Source organism: Mastomys coucha, unplaced genomic scaffold, assembly GCF_008632895.1.
Source record: "Mastomys coucha isolate ucsf_1 unplaced genomic scaffold, UCSF_Mcou_1 pScaffold7, whole genome shotgun sequence".
In the NCBI taxonomy this organism is placed as follows: domain Eukaryota; kingdom Metazoa; phylum Chordata; class Mammalia; order Rodentia; family Muridae; genus Mastomys; species Mastomys coucha.
The window spans coordinates 60,419,239-60,425,648 of NW_022196913.1; the positions used below are offsets into that span (position 1 = coordinate 60,419,239).

At 56.4% G+C, this 6,410-nt stretch overlaps 1 protein-coding gene across 1 annotated transcript in view; it reads right to left on the reverse strand.

Annotated features, from left to right (window-relative positions):
• Pitx1 (paired like homeodomain 1) overlaps positions 1-5,037 on the reverse strand; it is an 11,492-nt gene extending 6,455 nt beyond the window's left edge. Inside the window, exon 1 of the mRNA XM_031359224.1 lies at positions 4,588-5,037. The gene's annotated coding sequence lies outside the window, so the exon portion shown is untranslated. The remainder of the gene's footprint in view (positions 1-4,587) is intronic.
• Between the last annotated feature and the right edge of the window lie 1,373 nt (positions 5,038-6,410).

The window sequence follows — 6,410 nt, forward strand, 5'->3', positions numbered from 1 at the left end:
CCCCCCCCCCGCCCCCCTTCTCCCGCGGCCTCACCGCGCCTCTCCCTCCTTCCCCGGTGACACACTGACTTCTCCCTCGGCCGCACAAAAGAAACGCATCTGGCCAGCTAGCCCCGGGCGGCTGGTGCCCACCTTGGGGCCCCAAGTGACTTGTTTCTCTGAGAGTCAACTCCTGTCTGGGCCGCCTCAAGTCCCCAGCCGCTGGCGAGAACAAACTAGGATGAGTGAAGGTTCGCCGAGCAGGATCGCTCTGAGCCGCCGCCTCCGAGCCAGCGCCAGGGCAGTGGCAGAGCCAGGGGCTGATTTCCCGTTTGCCACAGCTCCCAGCGGTGTCCTCTTGGGGGGCAGCCGGCCAGCCCCTCCTTCTCCAGTCGCTTCTCCCAGGAACTCGGTGCCGGCTGAGTGACAGCAGCCTGCGAGCTCTAATGGGCCCCGGATGCTGTCTTCTAATTAGTTTGGACACTCTCCCCTAAGGCTGCTCTCAGGCCTTCCTCTCTGCACCGCAGTCAATTTTCTGGGATTGGGATAGAAATGATGGCTTCTAATCAGACGAAACGTTTCTGTTGGCTCTAGGCCGTGGCGAGTGGGGCTGGAGACCCCAAAAGACCCGCGGCCTTTCCACCTCCCCCTTTGTTTTGCACCTCCAATGATCAGGTCTTTGGCAGCCACCAGGTAGGCCTTGCCAGCCTCTGCTCTCCTTTAGGGTAACTTAGCTCCAGCGTGGGGCCTGCTTGCTGAATCCTCCCAGCTTCAACATAGGCCTGGTAGGCCAGGTGACTGATGCCTCACAACCCTGGGCTGAGAGCCCAGGAAGCCTTTGGTTTCTAGAGGCTCCGACACACTGCTAGGAAACTGTAGCTCCAGAGCTCCCCCCTCCCCAAGCAAAGACTTTCCGCTCCAGGCTCACAAGAGTGGTCCCCTCCTCACGCTCCAATGAAGTTTGTCCAAGGATTTTATCCAACAATTGTTAACTGGCCCAGGGCCCTCAGCGTCTTGAGTAAACAGGTCACAACTGAGGTGGCCCTGACCTGCTTCTGTAGCCACGGAGGACCTCTAGGCTGCCTCTGGGCCTCACCTGCAGAGCTCTCCCCGGAACCAGCCACTGACTGGGTAGGAGCCCTGGGACTGAAACCTCGGGGAGAAACACTTCCCTAGTCATTTCTTGGGTTGGCTATACAGGTGTGTTAGTGGCAGGGACTTGTAAGACTCTGCCTTTGGTCCTCCTCCCACCTTCTCCACCGCCAGAGGGAAGTAGCTGGGCCCCGGGCTGGGTTCCTTGGTGAGAATTGTGGGGGCAAGGGCAGACATGCAGGGTGGGGCCAGGACTGTCTCATACTCCCTTGGCCTTGCTTCAAGGTGCCCAGCTTCTTAGGGCCTGGTCCACTGCAGGAGACAGATTCTGGGCAAAGATGGATGGAAGATGCTTTCCAAGGAGTGGACTTAGGCATGGGGACTCTTGATCTCTCCTTGCAAGTAGAGCCCACGACCATTGGGTTGGAATTAGCTTGCCAGGGGTTTAGCGTGCGTGGGGGACAACATGGTCAGCGGCCTCGCTTTTAACCTCACTTCTTAGTATAGGCAGCTGCAAGTACCCCCTTTCAAGGAGATACTCAGGTGCTGCAACTGGTTGGCCCACGGGGCTACACTGCCTCAGTCAGAGAGCAACCCTGATCACACAAGAAGAGCAGCGTGCACATGTACATCTGGACCCAGGAGGCTGAGTGCGGGTGGACGCACACACATGTGCTGTTTGGTGTCCAATTGGATATCGTGGGATAGGAGGTCCATCAAGTCAGATCGAGGTGGGAACGCATGGTAGTGTGCCTCAGACAGGGACAGGGAAATGGTGAAGTTAGGTCCTACAAGGACTGTGTGGTGACGTTGCTCCTTGCTCAGAAAAGCATCCATTGTTCACATCATCATTCAGTGTATTAATGCAGTTATTAAGCTATCACTGTGTGCCCCTCTGGGCTCAAGCCTCTAGCACTGCTCTGGGTTAGACACAGCGGGTCCTTTTATTTGGAGAAATCAAGGTTTGCTGTGTGGATGGCATGGTCTTCAGCTTCTTCCAGATACTCTTTCCCCTGCTCTCATAGACCCCGAGCCCCCAAAGCAGCACTGAGGCTAATTGCCAGAAGAGTGTGTCTTTCAACAGTACAGATGATCCTGGGGATGCAGGGTGAGCAATGGGAGGACCAACATGAGACTGTGTCCTGACCCTGGGCATGCTGAAGAGTGAGACTTGTATAACCTCTGCTCTTCCACAGTCCCCCTCCCCCACTGTCTTAGCCTAAGCAGGGGCTTCCGGTATGTGCATGCACATGCACACCGTTGGGAAAGCTACAGTCTTTCTGGGGCAGAGGCTCATGCCCAGTCCTCTTCATTTTGATGTGTGACTTGGATGAGGTTTGACCTCCAAGCGCATCTCAGTTCCCCTGTTCAATGTGAGAGGCAGCCTCTGGATCACTTTGAGATGGGGTAGGAAGGGGCGGAGGGAAGGGGGCTCACTGAAGCAGGTCGGGTTGTGAGTTCTAGCCCACTACCTTCCCCACCTGCACAGAGTCCAAAATATTTCCCTGGCCTTCAAGAAACCCGGTGATCTGGAGGAGCCTGTGTTGTTGTGGGAGTTGGAGGAGACAGCGCAAGGACCTGTGCTGATCCGGGGCTTACTCAAAACAGAATCTGGCAAAAGAATGGTTTAGTAATTTAATTCATGAGAATGGAGGACTCTCATGGGGGCCACTCTTAGGTCCCTATCTGGATATGCTACCCTAAAATCTGTACTCCTAGAATCAAGGGATTTTAGGGAAAAGGAAGGAATGTGCTATGGCTGGCCCCCAGGGCCATCCGTGACTCCCTGGGACATTCCAACCCTAAGCCTCTTAGGCTGTGGAGACGTTCAAACTAGAAAACCCAGTTTTTAGAGTATATCAGGGGACCACCTACCTCTTTCTGCCCCATCTAGTACCCCCTTCCCAATAAAAGCTCTTTTGTTTGTTTGTTTTTTGTTTTTTGATTTGTTTTTGTTTTGTTTTGTTTTGTTTTTGGTATACAAGCAATTACAGACATCTAGTGCCCAGGTGGAAATTGGAGCAAACGTGGAGGATTCTGTCAGTTTCCCAGAAGGTTGCAGCCAAGCGAAGTTTCTTTGAGGGACAGGGATATATGGGAATCCTGACTGCTGGGTAGGACAGCGGGCACCAGCTACAGTGGACGTATAGGGCTCTCTCCATGGCTGATGATGATCTGTGGCTCTCCCGGTTGGTTTTCACCCATCCTGCCACCATGTTTTCTGATTCCGGAGAGCGCCTCAGTTAAGGGAATAGAGGACAACCAAGAAAATGGTTTGTCACTCAGCTCTGGAAGGAGGACCGGCTTTTGTTTTCCAGTCTTTCCAGGGAGAGGAGGGTGCTGGAAGCCTGACTCGGAAAGTTATCAATTGCCCCTGTGGAAAGAAGTGGCCTCAGACCCTACTTTTTCTCTCTGGTGAAGGCACCAAGGCCCGAAGCCACAAGGGGATGGGTAGGGGCAGGGAGTCTTCTCCGGGTGACCAGCTGCGGTAGTGTGTGTCTTTACCCTAGACCTGGCCAGTCCCTAGACCTCCATCATTCACAAATGGACAACAACCTGGGCATTTCTCGGGTCGCAGAGATGCTAAGATAATATCTAAGCCTTCGTTTCTCATAAAATTGGGTTCAATATATTTATTTTAGATTTTGGTGAATTCCTAAATGGGAAAATCTTGGGACCTAGGATTTCAGCCTGAGATTCCCTCTACAGCGATCAGAGGTGAGCCTCGCGGGGGAGGGGGTTGGGGGGCCCAGCTTTGCCTCAGCGTTAATCCGCCTCAGAGTGGGAGACTGGACAATTTCAAAATTTGAAGACCCCGTTCTAGAGAAACGATTGTGTGCTCAGAGGTTCTGTGTCAGCAACCAAACCCAGGAGATAGCCTCCGGAGCGACTTTATTGGACTTTTTGGCTTTTCTCTTAGGGGAAGTAAAAGCCTGAATCGTGGTATGGGGGGAGCAGGCCACCATGGGCTGGGACATCTCTGAAAGTGACGGCGGGACATCATGGTCCAGGGCGAAGGAGTCCGGACTTTGGCCGGTGTCTACTGCTTTTTGGCGGCATTGCTGTCCTAACGAACTAAAGAACGAATGAAGCAGTTTCGTTTGGGGGAAATACCCTCGTGACGCGTAGCTATGTCCCAAGTCCTTAGCCATTCCCAGGGGCCAGCGTTTCCATTTGCGGTGGGGCCCCATTCCTGGACGCAGCGGCTGCCAGCGGACTCACGGGCCACTGTCTCCCGCAGGCCCTCGGATCCTGCACTGCCAGAGGCTTCCAGGGCTGCGCCTTTGCTGTGCCTAAGCCTGTGCCCTGGACACCGTTGCCCTCTGGGGATGTAGGGCCGAGGCACAGAGGGGTCCCACCCGTAGGTGAGTTAGCATCCGGTGATGGCACGATCCATCAGGCCCGCAGGAACCAGTACCTCGCGCTGCCTCGATGGCGCGCGCCGGAACCAACAGCACTTGGCCTCCTCCCTGCCTACTCTTGCGAGACCCCTCGACCCAGCCCGGCGTCTCTTACCGTATGGGGCAGCTCTGTGTCCGAGGCTGGTCGGCTCCGGGCTCGCCCGCCGCGGACTCCGGCTCAGGTGGCCGCCGGCTCTGCTCTGGGCGCAGTGTGGGTCTCCGCCGGTTCGTTACATCCCAGCGCGCAAGGTCGGGGCTGCCTCCGTTCAACCCGCTCCTCCCGCCGCCGCCCGTCGCCCGTCGCCCGCGGGGAAGGCGGGGACACCGGCTGGGGAGGCGGGAATGGGGGGTGGGGTGGGGAGAAGCGAGGCGCTCGCCTGAACCCAAGGGGAGGGGGCGGCGCGGAGTCCCACGGGCGTGGGGCCGGGGCCTTTCTCCCCGCGCAGGAGACGTCGGTGCAGCTCACCGCCGCCGCAGCCGGGGCCGGGGAGGTTGCCCGGGACTGCGTGCATAGCGAGGGGCTCAGCCGTGGGCCGCCTGAGATGCCTCGGGTCCCGCTGGCCCAGCACACTTTCTCCCGGGGCTCAGTTTCCCCACCCGGCACTCGAGGGACTTGTCTGATTTTGGTTTAGTCTAGATCTGGCCAGAGTTTCCCCCCGCATCCTGTCAGGTGAAGGTCAAGCCGGGTCTACCATTTCCCACTTTTCTGCCAGGCGCGAGGAGTGTTTTCGCCAAAGACGTTGTTATCCATAGAAGACTGTGCGCAAGGGTGGGCTGGGTCTCTGTACCTGTCCTGCGTGAGGGATTCCTTAAAGCGCGGGGCTGCTGAGGCTAGCCTTGACCGACCACAGGCGAACAGACCCTCCTGCTGCCTTTTGTCCCGCTCTTTCCCCTGAACCCTCTGCCGTGGGTCATCCTGATGTGGGATGGGAAGCAGAGAGCCAGGGGAACCCTGTGAATCTGTAGGCCTGTTTTAACTAGAGGCCTTTGGGAGATGAGAATTCAGACAAACTGATAGCCCTCCACACACTCACAGTCCACTGGGTGACGTGCTCTGGGCCAGATAAAGCTACAAGAAGAGCCTTCTATTGGGGGTGTTTGTGTGGAATGGGGGGACCAATCGACTGAAACCTCTGCTTCCTCTGGCTTCCATACCTAGCCTGTCCCTTCAGCTGACCAGCCTGTGAGATTAGAGCTGAATCAGGCTGTGCCTGGGACTCCTGGATTGAGAGCAACCTAGGCTGGCCTTCAACTTCCTGGAGCATCAGATCGAGGGCGGCTGGTTCGATGTAAGGTGCTGGGGAGATGGCATTAAAGTTTCATGAGGTGCTGTCAAAGGCGGCGCCTGCCTGCCTAGTTCTAGCCGACAGCTGCTGTGGTGGATGCCGGGCTCTGTGTCTGCTCTCTGGTACTGATCCGTACCTCTAGGGCCACCTGGCCTAGGAAGGGGGAGACCCAAGGCCCTGCCACCAAACTACAGGTCCAGGTTAGTTGAGGTCTAGGGAGTTAGGTCCCCGGTGAGGATGATGAAGAGAAATTTTACAACATCCATCTACTCTACGACAGCAGAGCGAGCTGGTTTGAGGGGCTTCACACTCACTGGCTTCAAAGGGTTAAGGATTCTGGCCAGCAGTTCTTGCTTATACTGCCTGGCAGAAAAGCCATCCCCTACCCTGGAGCCTCTGGTCCTCTTCTCCAGTGTCTCTCGAATCCTCCTGGCTGGTTTATGGTAAAAATGGCCCTCTCACCTAATCACAGCCGCCTGAATGGTACTGGCATCTCTTAGCATGAAAGCAAAGGGGGGGGGGGACCCTCCCGAAAGGACACACAGGCGCCTGGCTGGGGTGGCACTCTCTCTGACTGGAGTATCTCGTGCCCCGGTGGGTGATCTTGGTTTTGTTACCAGCAGATGACTGTATAGCATGAGAGATTTTCTGC